Here is a 16,278-nt window from a genome sequence, read left to right as displayed (position 1 = left end):
TCTGTGGGTACAAGTGGTGTGCGGATTTATCACAGGAAATGGTTAGTATTAGACACAAGCTACTCCGTAAACATCGAGATGGCGTCAATCTTCTAAATACCTCGAGTTGTAAGTAAAAATGTTGACGCGTTTTGGTGAGATTTCCACTGCCCGTGGGCGCCATTTTCAGTACCCTCTGTTTTAAATCTGTTTAAATCTTAAAATTTGGCCTTAATTTCTAACTTTGGGGAAAATACTTACTTCGAAAGGAGAGTAGAGGTCTTTAGCTCCGTTTCTCACCAACAACAAGTCGCGACTGATGCCCATCTCGGGTGTCAGGACTCGTTATAATGTACGGTTTTCGGAGGGTGGGCTTGCACTGATGGTAGCTGGCCTGCGTGGACCTGCTTTGATGTTTTACCCTAGTGCTCAATTTATTTTTTGGGTAAGTGGCCGCGCTGCCATACAGGTGGCCGCCTGGCCGCATAGCGGTATTTTATCATACTTAAATACGTCCTTTTCCAATTTCATGCAAAATTTTGTCTTTTAAGTAATCTCTGATTAGGTCGTACTCTTGTTATGGCACGACATTCTGGCCTACACTACCGTAAGTCAAACAACCTTACAGTTAGCTGACGTCCCAACGTCATTCCCCAAATAAACACTTCGCATTCAAGTAAAATAATCTTCCAACGTCAACCAAAGACACCAGTCATGCAAGTTCAACCATATTACAATGTACAGAGTTGTACACTACAGCATATGGATGAAAAGTAAGCCTACTTGGAAAGTGCAATATACAATGCTCGAGGCATTATTGGTCAGCACTACCGCCTCTACCTTCCTTCACACCATAACAAAGGGATTTGTACTGCTGTTCCTAATCAAACTGGGTGGATAAAAGCATATCTTACTTGCACGAATAGAGAGCGTAGTCATGTGATGCTTTTTCATTCAAGTTAACACTATTATTACACGGTACAAGCTTAAAATATATTGGTGTTTCTTATCGTGTAAAGTTTCTCGTCCGCCATTACTGAGATTCTGACGCTGATCATCAACACTGTCTCCGATTCCTTGACGTCAGATTGAATCGTGATCTATATGTTCCCTATAAGTTATAAAAGTATGTTATATATAACTATTCTATTTTTATATATAATAATTCTATATATTTCAAATAATCGGAGCCTTTCAATTTTCCAAGTTGAGATTTTAGCCATTATGAAGGCGAAGTCAGTGTCACAAAAGTCGAGGCGATAAGACTGAGGTTTTTCTAGCTTGGTTCATATCCGCCGCCTGCGATGAAACCGCGTGACATAATGGGAAAACCGCGCAGCCTGGTTTTCTTTACTCGTGCTCAAACTAAGAATAAAAGAATGCCAGTGCGTGTCACTCTCAGAATACAACGATCTGCGTTCGGCAAACGTTTTCCATCAAGCACAAACATTCTTAAAATAAACGTTTCCTGCTTACAGAGAATGTCACCGGACATTTTTTTGTCATTTAATGGACGTACGTGTGGAATGTCATAGACGTAATATGACTGCGCCCAGGAGAGTATCACCAGTTTCTCACCTTGATGGACATCCGAACGCGTCATAATAAAACAGAGTTACAACGACATTCTGCTGAATTCTCGGCTATATGGCAAATGTATCCAGGCGGAATTCAGGAGTGGCAAATTGTTTTTACAAAACTTTTTTTTATTGGACCAGCTGCCGTCTGACAAAGGATGTTCTGATTCATTTCCCCGGCGCTAATTCTCCCGTAAGACAGAGCCAAGATTTTTTTTAATCAGCACGATACGGAGTGGTAGATCATTGGAATTATGCGCATTTAAATCATATTCAAGCGCTCCGGAATAGTTCAATGAACACTACGCGTGATTAATATAATTTTTATTAATTAATATTAGTTTCAATTTCCATGGTTTTCTTTGGCACAAAACGCATATATACACTATAATATACGTATATATATATATATATATATATATATATATATATATATATATATATTATATATATATATATATATCTATATACAACCACGAAGAAAAATTGAAACACTGGAGATACTCTACTGTTTCAATTTTCCTTCGTGGCTGTAACTTTGTTTGTATAATCATCGCGTTTTTCATTTCTTCGTGATTTAAAATCAGACACACACACACACACACACACACACACACACACACACACATATATATATATATATATATATATATATATATATATATATATATATATATATATATATGACTGGTAAAAGTGTTCTGTAACAACAGAATTCCATCTAATAAAAGGAGCCATAAAAACACCATGTAGAGAGGAAAAGTACTATATTTCAGAGACTGCTGTCTCTCTCAGGTATATGAATGAGAAAAGTTTACAGAAAAGGTGGTATTTATACCAAGAGATTCGTCCACAAGTAAGCCAATTTAGGTCACCCCCGCTGATATCTTCCTTTAATCTTCTTAAGCGTTGGTTGAATGAACACTGCGTCGACGATGTCGGATGTCCAATTCCCTTTTGAGATGTTCATTACCTGCTTTCTCTTTATTAAGGCCGATTCCATCATTTGACTCTTGTACCGCAGTTGCTGCTATAAATTACACGTGACATATTCCAGTTTATTCTATGGTTATGTTCATTTATATGATTGAAATGGCCGAGTTCTGTTGTCCATACCTAACTGACCGTTTGTGTTGATAATCTCTGGGGAAGTGATTTACCTGTAAATCCGATGTAAGATTTGGTCACAGTCCTGGCATGGGATCTCATATACCCCAGAGTCCTTTGGGCGATGTCTTTTGTTGGACGTTAATCAGGGATTTGGCTAAGGTATTTGGGTAGGTAAATTCAGCAAGGGTTGGATTTCCCAAGGGTGAGTTACTCTCTTAATCGTCTCAAGGTGGGGAATTTTTATTTTATTGTTGGGTGTGTCTCTGGTCTTGTCTTTAGGGGGTCGGTAGAAAATGACGTTTGCTTTTTGAATTGCTTCTCAATTATTAGGGTCAGGATACTTTAAAGATGAAAGTTGCTTGCGAATTAGTTCAAATTCTTTTTCCAGGAAATCTGGGGAACAAATTCGTAAGGCTCTTAAGAATAGGTTGCTAGCTAGACCTATCTTGATAGTATTTGGTCATGATAGCTAAGTAGTGAATATATGAAAGTGAGAACGTTGGTTTTCTGTATATGGTAAATTTGTATTCTGTCGTGTCTCTGATTATTAAAACCATCAAGAAAAGGAATTTTGTTGTCTGTTTCCCATTCAACTTTAAATTTGATGCTGGGCACTAATTCGTTTAATTTTGAGAGGAATTCATTAAAATTACCCCACTTATTATCCCAAAATGTTAGTATGTCATCCACGTATCTCATCCACAGCATGTTTTTGGGTTTTATTTCATTTATTACTAAATTGGCTTACTTGTGGACGAATCTCTTGGTATAAAATACCACCGTTTTCTGTAAACTTTTCTCATTCATATACTGAAGAGAGAGACAGCAGTCTCTGAAATATAGTACTTTTCTCTCTACATTTTTGGTGTTTTTATGGGCTCCTTTTATTAGATATATATATATATATTATATATATATTATATATATATATATATATCTATATATATATATAAGTTTGGTTCTAATAAAGGAAAAGTCAATATTCAGGTACGCGATAAATATACTAAAAGTTTTGCACAGTCATGAAGAAAAGTATTTTCGTCTTAATTAGTACTAGCGGGATCACAACTAATTATAGAGATAATGGTGTATATATATTTATGTATATATATATATATATATATATATATATATATATATATATATCATACATATATATGTGTATAAATATATATAAATATATATATATATATATATATATATATATATATATATATGGGACGGAGAGCTTTTGGTAAATAAAATGAGATTATGAAAAGCAAAATGCCACTTTCTCTAAAATGAAAAGTATTCAATCAGATGGTCCTACCAGCATTAACTTATGCATCAGAAACTTGGAGCCTTACTAAAGCCTTAGAACATCAGCTAGTTACAACTCAAAGAGCTATGGAAAGAATAATGATGAATGACACTAAGAGACAGAAAAAGAGCAACATTGATACAAGAGCAAACTAAAGTAGAGGATATTCCAACAAAAATCAAATAAGAAAAAGAAATGGGCGTGGGCAGAACATATAATGAGAATCTCAGATAATAGACGGACGAAAAGAATAACAGATTGGGTCCTTAGAGACTGCAAACGAATCCGGGGAAGGAAGAGAAGACGATGGATTGACGAGCTAAGAAAATTTGCAGGTATAGAATGGCATAGAAAGACCATAAACAGAAGGAAGTGGAAGGACATGTCTGAGACCTTTGTCCTGTAGTGGACTAGCAACGACTGATGATGATGATTTATTTATATATATATATATATAATATATATATATATATATATCTATATATATATATATATATATGTGTGTGTGTGTGTGTGTGTGTGTGTGTGTATGTATGTATGTATATGCTTTAAAAAAAATCACAGTAGATGCACGTGACTTCATAAATAAGCGAATACCACAGGAAAATGATAGTAAAAAATCCAAGCGCTTTCGTCTTTACTAAGACATTGTCAAGGAGCGAATGATATACAATTGGAGAGAAAGGTCTCAGGTACACAACAAGATCAAGAATACCAGATGGTTAATTGTCAAAAGGGTAAAGATTAAAAGAGATAATACAGGATTATCGGATATCACACGGTCACAAACCTAAACAGATTTGACCCTAACCGAAATTACAAAGTATCTTTACAGTCCAAAACATGTAAAAACTGAATATATTAATTTTGTTGCTTATATTTATCTACAACTTTTTTCATAATGAAAGCATCAAGTTTAAATAAACCACGACTTAAATTTAGAACATTTCTATTATTTGACTTGATGAAACAAGATTCAATGATATTCCTTTTAACTGTGTCATTACATGGGATTAAGGCTCTTGCTTGACTCCAGTTTAATAGGATGGTCTAAATCTCTCATATGTACGAATAATGCATTCGATATTTGCCCAGTTCTCACAGAATATTGATGCTGTTTGAGACGTTGTGAAAGAGATTTACCGGTCTGTCCGTAATAGACTTTATCACACTTTTTGCAAGGAATTTCATATATGCAGCCTGGAAGATCTTTAAGAGAATTTTTGATTACTAAACTCTTGACATTAATATTACTGAAAACAACATTTATGTTAAAAATCTTTAAAATTCTAGGAATATATAAAAACCTTTCATCATAGGGCAATTTTAGAATGTTATGCTTACTAAATTCAAGTTTGTCATTAATTAAATAAAAATGTTTTTCTAGCTCTTTTCCATGCCACATCTATAAAGTCCTTGGGGTATTTAAGTTTCAATGCAATATCATAAATAGTTTTAATTTCAGCGTCAATAAACTGCGGGCTACAGACACGTTAACCCCTTAGGAACATCCCAGAAAAAACAGAATTTAACATTTTGATGGTGATTGGAGTAGTAATGAACAAAAGAGGCAATGTTAGTTGACTTTCGAAAGACTGAAAAGGTGAAATTTCTATCATTTCTATGGACATCAAGAAAATTCAAATTACAATTTCTTTCTTCCTCTACAGTAAATTTTATAGAAGGGACTAAATTATTGAGATTATTAAGGAATTCCTGAGGATTTCGTGAACTGGCCAAATACAGAAGATATCATCCACGTATCTAAACCAAATAACTTTTTGGGGCAAAATTCTTGGTAAGAGTTTTGTCTCAAAAAATTCCATGTAAATATTGCTAAGGACAGGAGATAAGGGATTACCCATAGCCATGCCAAACTTTTGTACCAAAAATTCACCATTAAAACCAAATTTACTATCTTTGATACATAACCTTATGCGACTAATGAGGTTTGCTACACTTAAGGGAATGTCATGACGTTCTAATTCCTCCTCCAAATATTCAAGTAAGTCATCTACAGGCACTTTTGTAAATAAAGAGACAACATCAAAACTAACCATATTAAAATCAAAATTCAAATTTAAACTATTCAATTTGATTATAAAATCAACATTGTTTTTAACATTCGTGTTAGAAATGTTTCCTACCAAAGGAGTAAGAATTTTAAGAAGCCATTTAGATAAATTATACGTAACTGAGCCCACTGAACTAATGATTGGTCTGATAGGGTTATTGATTTTATGTGTCTTGACTAAACCATACATATGAGGTAGGGAGGCGCATTGCGGTGTAAACTGTTTAATTAAATGGTCCAAGCCCTTCAAAATGGATTTAATTTGTTTATTAAAATGGGAGTTCACTGTCTGTGTAGGGTCAGACCTCAGTTTCGTAAAAGTATCAGTATCATTTAGCAATGTCATTATTTTACTTACATAGTCACTTTTATTCATTATTACCACTGCATTAGATTTATCTGCGTTTGTCACTTTCACGAAACAGTGAAAGTGACAAAAAACAGATAAATCTAATGCAGTGGTAATATTTGCCCAGTTCTCACAGAATATTGGGGCAAATATCGAATGCATTATTTGTACATATGAGAGATTTAGATCATCCTATTAACTGGAGTCAAGCAAGAGCCTTAATCCCATGAAATGACACAGTTAAAAGGAATATCATTGAATCTTGTTTCATCAAGTCAAATAATAGAAATGTTCTAAATTTAAGTCTTGGTTTATTTAAACTTGATGCTTTCATAATGAAAAAATTTGTAGATAAATATAAGCAACAAAATTAATATATTCAGTTTTTACATGTTTTGGACTGTAAAGATACTTTGTAATTTCGGTTAGGGTCAAATCTGTTTAGGTTTGTGACCGTGTGATATCCGATAATCCTGGATTATCTCTTTTAATTTTTACCCTTTTGACAATTACCCATCCGGTATTCTTGATCTTGTGTTCTACCTGAGACCTTTTTCTCTAATTGTACCTCATTAACTCCTGACAATGTCTGAGTAAAGACGAAAGCGCTTGGATTTCTGACTATGAATTTTCCTGGGGGAATTCGCTTATTTAATGAAGTCACGTGCAATCTACTGTGATTTTTTAAGTATATATATAAATATATATATATATATTATATATATATATATATATATATATATATATATATATATATATATATATATATATATATATAATAAAAGGAGCCCATAAAAAAACACCAAAATATAGAGGAGGGAGACAGCAGTCTCTGAAATATAGTACTTTTCTCTCTATATTTTGGTGTTTTTATGGGCTCCTTTTATTAGATGGAATTCTGTTGTTACAGAACATTTTTACCAGTCATATATATATTAATAATAACCAAACGGAGGATGAGGAAGATATCTCAGGCATTTGCATAGCAACGTTAGTAACAAAGTCATGTAAATACCTGAGATGTCTTCCTCAAGTTACTTACACACACACACACACACACACACACACACACACACACACACACACACACACACACACACATATATATATATATATATCTATATATATATATATATATATATATATATATATATATCTGTTAAAACAGAATTCCATCTAATAAAAGGAGACCATAAAAACGCCAAAATGTAGAAAGTAAATGCTATCTATATTCCAGAGACCAAACTGTCTCTCTTTACAGGTAGGGTGTGAATGAGAAGAGTTACAGAAAGAGCATTATTTATAATAACAAGAGGTCCACAGGTCAGTTGTTAAGTCACCCCAATTGACAATTTCTCTTTAATCTTCTTAAATGCTGGTAGGAGGGAGATTTTGTCTATATCTGCATCCCACGATCCATTTGAAATATTCATTGTGTTTCTTTCTTTAATCAAAGCTAATTTTACCATCTGACTTTTGAACCGACAGTCGCTGCTATGAATTATACTTGACAAATTCTAGTTTGTTCTGTGATAAGGGTTATTTATGTGGTTGAAAATAGCTGAGTTCTGTTGTCTATACCTAACTGATTATGTTGTATTAATCACTGGGGAGTGATTTGCCTGTAAAACCGATGTCAAATTTTCACAGTTGAGGCAAGGTTTTTCGTATACTCCTGTGTCTTTCAGGATTAGTTTTCATTAGACATGAATCGGGGATTTGGCTAAGGTATTTGGGTAGGTAAAAGCAAAAGAGTTAGAGTTTCCGAGTGTCTGTGTCAACGTTTTACTCCTGTCTAGGTGTGGAATTTTTATTTTGTTGGGCGTCTGGTCTTGTTTTGAAGGGGACGGTAGAAAATCATGTTCGCTTAATGAATTGCTTTTTCAGTTATACGGTGAGGGTACTTTAAAGATCGCAGCTGCTTACGGATTAGTTCAATTTCCTTTTCCAGGGAATCCGGGAAACAAATCCGTAAGAATAAATTACTGGCTGCGCCAATTTTGATAGAAGTGTAATGATACTAACTAAAATATTGAGTGTCTGAAAGTGAAAATATTGGTTTTCTGTATATGGTAAATTTATATTCTGTTGTGTCTTTAATTATTCAAACATGTTTCCCATTCAACTTTAAATCTTGTGCTGGACACTGATGCATTTAGTTTTGAAAGAAATTCGTTGAAATTACCCCAACTGTTATCCCAAAATGTTAGGATATCATCTACGTATCTCATACATAACATGTCTTTGGTCTTTATTGCATTTATTATTATGGTTTCAAAAAATTCCATGTCTAGATTAACTAAAACACGACTTAAAGGGTGATCCATACTGCACCCGAACTTTTGTTTATAGAATAATCCCCGAATTTAAAGACGTTAGAAGATACACATCATTCAACTAACTTTATTATCTTATTTAGGGCTAGTGGGAAATGATCTGAATAGGGGGCTAATGTTTACCTCAAAAATTGTTGAACTTATGGTTCTTTTGTGAATAAGGAATCTGCAACTAGGTTTAAAAGATTTACATTCTGAAGTGGTATATGAGCTTCTCTGAATTTGTGACAGAGATCTTCTGAATGTTTTATGTGACTGGGAGAAAATGTACCTAAGAAAGATGTATGGAGGCCAGCTAACCACTTAGAAATTTAATAATTGAAAGCTCCGGCACATGAGATGATGGGTCTAAATGGCAGATTATCTTTGTGAGTTTTGGGGAGGTCATGAAAGTAAGGTAGTTTTGGGTTAATGACTTTCAGTTCTCCTGTAGTTCAATGCTCCTTTTTTGTCTTTGCCATTTAACCTTACTTTTCTCAAAAACAAGTTCTGTGGGGAAGTTTTGGGGGAGGGGATTTTTCGTCAACTTGTAAGAAGTGTTTGTCACTAAAGGATTGTTTCATTTTGTCGAGGTAAAACTTTTTATCCATGATCACGATTTTGCCGTCTTTGTCGGATCTACTTATTACAACATCTAATGCAGGTACAGTATGGGTAGCCCTTTAAGTACTGTTTTAGCTAATTTACGCATGGAATATTTTGAAACCATAAAAAATAAACGTAATAAAACTCAAAAAAACAAATGCTGTGGACGAGATATCTAAATGATATCCAAACATTTTGGGATAATAGGTGGGGCAATTTCAACGAATTTATTTCAAAATTACATGCATTAGTGCCCAGCATCAAATATAAAGTTGAATGCGAAACAGAGAGCAAAAATGCCCTTTCTTGGTCTTTTCATAATTAGAGGCACAACAGAATAAAAATTTCACTTTCAGACATTCCTTATTTTTAGTTAGTAACATGGCACTTCTATCAAAATTGGTGCACCCGGAAATTTATTCTTAAGAGCCTTACGGATTTGTTTCCCGGATTCCCTGGAAAAGGAAATTGAACTAATCCGTAAGCAGCTGCAATCTTCGAAGTACCCTGACCAATATAAACTGAAAAAAAAGCGATTCATAAAGTAAACATGATTTTCTACCGTCCCCTTCAAAACAAGACCAGAGAGACGCCCAACAACAAAATAAAAATCCCACACCTAGACGGGAGTAAGACGTTGACACAGACACTCGGAAACTCTAACTCTTTTGCTTTTACCTTCCCAAATACCTTTAGCCAAATCCTTGATTAATGTCCAACAAAAGCCAAGCCCCAAGGAGACAGTGTACGCAATCATTTGCCTCGACTGGGAAAAATATGACATTGGTTTTACAAGCAAATCACCCCCAGAGATTGCAACATACACGTTCAGTTAGTGACGCCAGTTTTAATAGACTCAAACGTTCAGTTAGGTATGGAGAACAGAGCTCAGCTATTCTTAAACAAATAACCATAATCATAGAATAAATTGGAATTTGTCATGTTTAATTTATGGCACTAACTATCGATTCAAAAGCCAGATAGTAAAATCAGCTTTGATTAAAGAAAGAGACATAATTTATATTCCAAATGGTTCATGGGTTTCAGATAGTATAGATAAAATCTTCCTCCAACCAGCGATTTAGATTAAGAAGAAATTGTCAGCCAGGTTGACTTAACGGCTGACCTGTTCTTGGTATAAATACTGCTTTTTCTGTAACTCATCTCACGGGCTGCTCCAGGAGCAAGAGCCCGTGCCAGCGCAAGGCTGGTTTAATCTTAAACAACAACAAAACTCTTCTCATTCATCCCCTACGTGAAGAGAGAGACAGTTTGGTCTCTGAAATATATTTCTTTACTCTCTACATTTTGGCATTTTTATTGACTCCTTATATATATATATATATATATATATATATATATATATTATATATATATATATATATCATATATATATAATTATAGTGTATGTGCGTGCGCGCATGTGTGATACGTTGAGAATGAATAGATCACTGGAAAATATATTTTGAACCAGGTAGTAGTTTATAAAGTGTTACTCCTCCATAAATGACTTTGGGCTTCGAATGAAAAACTAATAATGTTCTCACCAGCGATATAAAGAGCTGGTGACATTCTAAACCTATAGGAAAACAAAATAAAAATTGATTTTTGCTGGTGGAGGAGAAAACTAATTTAAAAACCTTGGTAATAGGCCAATGAAGCGCCTCTGCTACTGGATAGCAATGTCAATCAGAGCTCAAATCATTTGTGGTGTAGAGGTTAATGGACATCACCTTTGGTTTTTCTAAGAAATGTTGTCCTCGTTAAAACCTTTCTTGATGATGGGTGTTAAAAGATTAGCGTCACTGATAGACTGGACTACTGAAACTGCATCATATTCAACATATGACTTGGGACCCTACGAAATATAAAAACAGACCGGCAAAATCATTAAATTCTGAAGCACTCCGGGACAGCATCATCTGAAGGATTGAGTTATACTGGCTGACCTATCGAAGTTAGGTAATGTTTAAAAACTGGCCCATCAAACTATCAAGGCTGGATGTCCAAAATATGTTGAAAGACTTCCTGTGCATAATACAGCCAACGATGGAATCAAAACAAGGCTAGCTATATAGAGAAGGCTCTGAGCCTTCGAAATTGCAGCTCCACGATCGTACTTTAAAAGCTCCTAGGTGACATCAGGAGTACTGGAAATCTCGTCTTTCAGTATGGAAAGCCATGTGAATCTTTGGATGTATCTGCCTATATACAGAAAATGATTTAAAGGACTGTTGAAGAAGCAAACTACAGGAAGTAAGCTTAAAAACAAAACAAAAGTTTGAAAACAAAAAAGAATGATCTCATACACCCACATTACTTCACTGTTTGGCAGCACAGTCACAGTTCTCCGCAATTAGGACCACTTAGCTAGCTATGCTGACTGCTGAGGGGTACTAGAACATTTGAATTCGTTTCCAAGTTGAAACCCAACATTCCTCATAATTCCTTTGGCTCAAATGATGCAGATTTTCCGTTTCCACATTAATTTTCTGGCCTTATACAGATGATTTTAAGAGTGAAAATAATAATTTTTGGGAAAATTTGTGTAAATTTCATGATATTAAATTGTATATGCTTCCTTGTTTTTTCAAAATATACTGTTTTCTGGAAGAATAACTTGTTTACCGCATGTATCCTCCAAGGTGTGGTTACCCTCAGGCGTTTCCTCGTTTCTGTAGAGTGAAATCGACCTTATTGCTAATCTTGTAGTGTTTAGTGGATATTAAGCCTTTTTTTGACTATGTTTTCCTCTGTAAAATCATTTTGCCTTAGTAAAGGGTCAGAACAAGACCGAAAGTACTCGGCTATCTCGCTTTTTCATTTTTTTCCTTCGTGGCAAAAACCTTTATTTATATATATATATATATATATATATATATATATATATATATATATATATATATATAAGATAGATATATATATCTATAAGTATAATATATATAATATTATTATCTCTATATATAACTATTATATATAATATATATATATATCTATCGGAATATAATAGATAATCTATATAATGTTTTATATATATTTATCTATCTATCTAATATAATATAATCTATATATATATTATATATAATTATTATATAACTATATATATAGATAAGAAATAATTTTTTTCAGTGTGTTACCTTTCCAATAGACTGAGAATAATTACAAAATTGTCATTACTGTCTCCATTTAACATGAACTGATTAGACAGTATGCTGTCTTTCAGGACTCCTCCTGGCGAATTTTCCTAATTTTTTTACCTTTTTTGCATATTGCAATGTTTTTAATACCAAACTAATGATTTGGAGATGAAGATTCTTCTTTTAGAAGGTAAATTAAACCATCAGTAGAGTTTCACGAGGGCTTATCTTATTATACCATTACAAAGTTGAGGAAAAATTTGCTATATTCAATATTACTGAATTTAGAAAAATAGCAAAAACAATACTGAGTATTGAAAAAATGGCAAATACAATACTGGGTATAGAAAAATTAGCAAATACAATACTGAGAACAGAAAAAATTGCAAATACAATGCTCAGTACAGAAAAAAATCAAGCATTCATATAACTGATAAATGACAACTATTCTATTTAAATGAGACATTTGGAAATGGCATGAGTTACTTTTACTTCATGTTGAAAAGAATTTTTCCTCAATTTGGTGGAATTTAAGTTGAATGAAATTCAAAGAAATAATTCCATGTAGATGTAAGACAAAGTTAGTATGAAATTCTGAAAATCAAGGAAAAATGTACTCCACTTAATATTACTGAGTATACAAAAAATAGCAAATACATTACTGAGATTAGAAAAATGGAATAAAACAATACTGAGCTTAGGAAAAATAGCAAACATAATATTGATAATTGGACATCATTCCTGTTAAATGAGGAATTTGAAAAAGGCTTGGATAATATACCTCATATTGAAAAGAATTTTTCGTATGTTAGGAGTTTTAAGGAGAATGAAATTCAAAGAAGCAATTCCTTGTGGATGTAAAACAAAGATAAAACTTTACAGTATGAGCATACTGTTCGGACTTGCCTTTGCAGCCTTCCTTTCTACATTTTCGGAAATCGTCACTGACAATAAGAGGCAAGTGTTTTGCGTCTGTTGCCTAGATCTTTTTTCTTTTTACCGCAGGCAAAGGGACTTTAAATTTTTCCTCTTTTGGTCTTAGGGGCTGGATCTCCAAGTTCTTCATCAGAATCTGTGCTGCCCAATAGTCTTCCATCTCTATCAGATAACTCTCCTCTCATAAGCTGATTAGCCAACTGTAGTTTAAAATCCAAGTATGGCATATATTTGTTTTCTCCGCAGTCTGCCCTATATTCCAACCAGCTATTAGCAGTTGTCACATCCATCATGTGAAGTCCCGTTCTGACAGTCCACTTCTTAGTTCTAGAGCTACTTCTGTAATAACTTACGACTTGATCGTGTAAGTCCACTCCTCCCATGGCTTTATTATACTCTCTAACTACACATGGTCTTTGCACTTGTATGTGTTCATTTTTTGCCTTTGACCACCGAAGGCAGACATCCTCTTCCTTAATTCCAAACTCGTTTGAAGCCATGTATATTACTTTCTTATCATACCATGCTGTTAATGGAACTTTCCTGCCATACCTAACTTGTGGACCTGATGCTCCTCTTCCCTCTCTTTTCAATGTTGCTTCAGATTTCAAATTTGCCTCTTTAGGTAGCATATTTTTCTTTAAAGTTCCTGTGCCCCTCAGACATCTATCATACAAGTCCCAAAAGCTGAGGAGAAGTAAAATACCTATCAAAGAATAAACTTGATCCAGGTTCCACTAGGAAGAAATCGGAACACAACTGCCTCTCCTAATGTTACTGGCCTGCTGGGTTTAGCATTAAGCTGGTCAACCAGTGAAATCAGTGCGTCTTTCCCCTGAAAATTTTCAAAATCATAAACAAGACCTTTAGTTGATGCTAACACAAACATCTTCAATCCATCAGGATTTGGTTTCCCTGGAACATGTTGCTTTATGTTCAGTCTTCCTCGAAAAGGAATGATACTCTCATCAATACGAAGTTTTTCTCTCTTGGGAGCTCATTGCATCTCTTTCTAATTTCTTCAAGGAGAGTCTCACCTTCCATACTCGATCTAAACTCTCTGTGCTACAGAAATTTTATGATCATCAACAAATTTGAGAGTAGCCCTTAATTTATAGAATCTATCTCTGGGCATAACATCAGCAATAAATGGTAGCGTGTCATAACCTTGCCAATACATTTCTAATCCTTGGCATCTTTAATACTGACATGACAAAATTCATACCTATGAACACTGCAATTTCCTCTCCATGGTTCCCAAGGATGACCCTGTGGTTTCAGTAGCTTTCCATATTGGTACATAAAGCAATGTGTTCTATGAAGTCCATGTTCACATAACTCCTGAAGTAGTCGATTGGTCTAAAAGATCTGCCATCACCATTCTTCTCTGGTTCATCACTGATGAAAGTGTCTCGAAAATCTATGTCCCTCAAATAAAAGGAACGACTTCCCTGGGAATTAGAAGAGGTTGCATTAGGAACCTGCACAGTTGCATTTTCGTCTTCTCTTCAGAAGACGAATCATCACCTCGAGGATAAAATGTTTCCTCTGGAAGATACTGCCTCAGGTACCAGTCATCATCGTCATCATCAGCACTGCTTATGTCACTGGAGTTCTAACCCTTTCCAATATCGCTTGGTAGGTTTGGGCATTACCTGCGAATAGTGAACAGTATTAAGCCAAACCATATCGAAACAGTAAAATGTGATGAAATATCCTGTCAACATGCAATAAGACATGAATATTCATATTCAAAATAACTAAATATAGGTGATGTATTTAAATATATGAAAGTTCTAAGAGCGACTCAAGATAATTTTACCGTTGTAGGAGCTATGTAGATAGTCATGCAATAATAATATAATAATAATAACATGACAATGTGATGACATAATTGTACTGGTGCCGTCTCTTTAATAAAGTTTGTCCTTTAAATGTCTGGGCGTCTCTTTAAATTTTGTACTGGAAACACCTTCCTTTTAAATATGTTAACTTGACTTTTTTTTATAAACCTTTTGTTTTGTCATTATTATTAATTTATTAGTATTATTATCATCAGCTTAATTTTTGTTATCATCATCATTGTTATTATTGCAAGTATTACTGAAAAAATATTCAAATACTAAATGAAGACAGCTAGTACAGACAGAGTCCTGAAGACATTATAGTGCCTTCACTTGACTTCATTTCCCACTACTAGTAGTTTGAAATAAGTCACTTCAATATGAATAAATCTGATACTGTGCCTTTTCGAGTCAGTAACTAAACCATACATGGTATATTTAATCATGTACACAAGCAAACTACGTGTAATACTACTATAAAACGTAGTTTGTTTACACTTTTTTTTTTCGCCCTGAAGTCCTGAAGGCAGTATCATGTTTCAAAAAAGCGTCACCAGGTAGGGCAATGTTTCTTTTCATAGATATTAAGCCAAACCTACTAAGTCATGATTCAAAATTTATTTAAATTTCATGGGAACCTATCAAAGTTAGCTATCTCACTATCAGATAAAAATATTTCCATGTACTTACGATTATCTGAGCGTAGGCATCGCCTATGGGCTCTTCCGGTGTTGTCACCGTCCGCCATCTTTGCCATAGGTATCCAGGGATCATGTTGATGATGTCACAGTCTCTCCAAGTTGTATAGTCGACGGGTTACCAGAAAACCGCGAAAATTTAAATTGGTTTCCCTTGGATGGCGCTTCAAAGTTGAGACAGTATACTGGTTCTTGGGTTTGAAAGGGATATATATATATATATATATATATATATATATATATATATATATATATATATAATGCTTAAAAATCACAGTAGATGCACGTGACTTCATTATATAAGTGAATACCAAAGGAAATGATAGAAATCCAAGTGCTTTCGTCTTTACTAA

General features: G+C 34.1%; 1 protein-coding gene and 1 pseudogene across 1 annotated transcript in view; both read right to left on the bottom strand.

The window, feature by feature from the left end:
* LOC135202880 (broad-complex core protein isoforms 1/2/3/4/5-like) overlaps positions 1-1,028 on the bottom strand; it is a 31,311-nt gene extending 30,283 nt beyond the window's left edge. Inside the window, exon 1 of the mRNA XM_064232333.1 lies at positions 894-1,028. The gene's annotated coding sequence lies outside the window, so the exon portion shown is untranslated. The remainder of the gene's footprint in view (positions 1-893) is intronic.
* A 10,026-nt stretch (positions 1,029-11,054) lies between these two features.
* On the bottom strand, positions 11,055-16,001 carry LOC135202879 (piggyBac transposable element-derived protein 3-like; annotated as a pseudogene).
* Positions 16,002-16,278: the final 277 nt, after the last annotated feature.

Source organism: Macrobrachium nipponense, chromosome 33 (assembly GCF_015104395.2).
Source record: "Macrobrachium nipponense isolate FS-2020 chromosome 33, ASM1510439v2, whole genome shotgun sequence".
In the NCBI taxonomy this organism is placed as follows: domain Eukaryota; kingdom Metazoa; phylum Arthropoda; class Malacostraca; order Decapoda; family Palaemonidae; genus Macrobrachium; species Macrobrachium nipponense.
The sequence above is the reverse complement of the archived record's forward strand: the minus strand, read 5'-3'. Positions and strand labels throughout refer to the sequence as shown.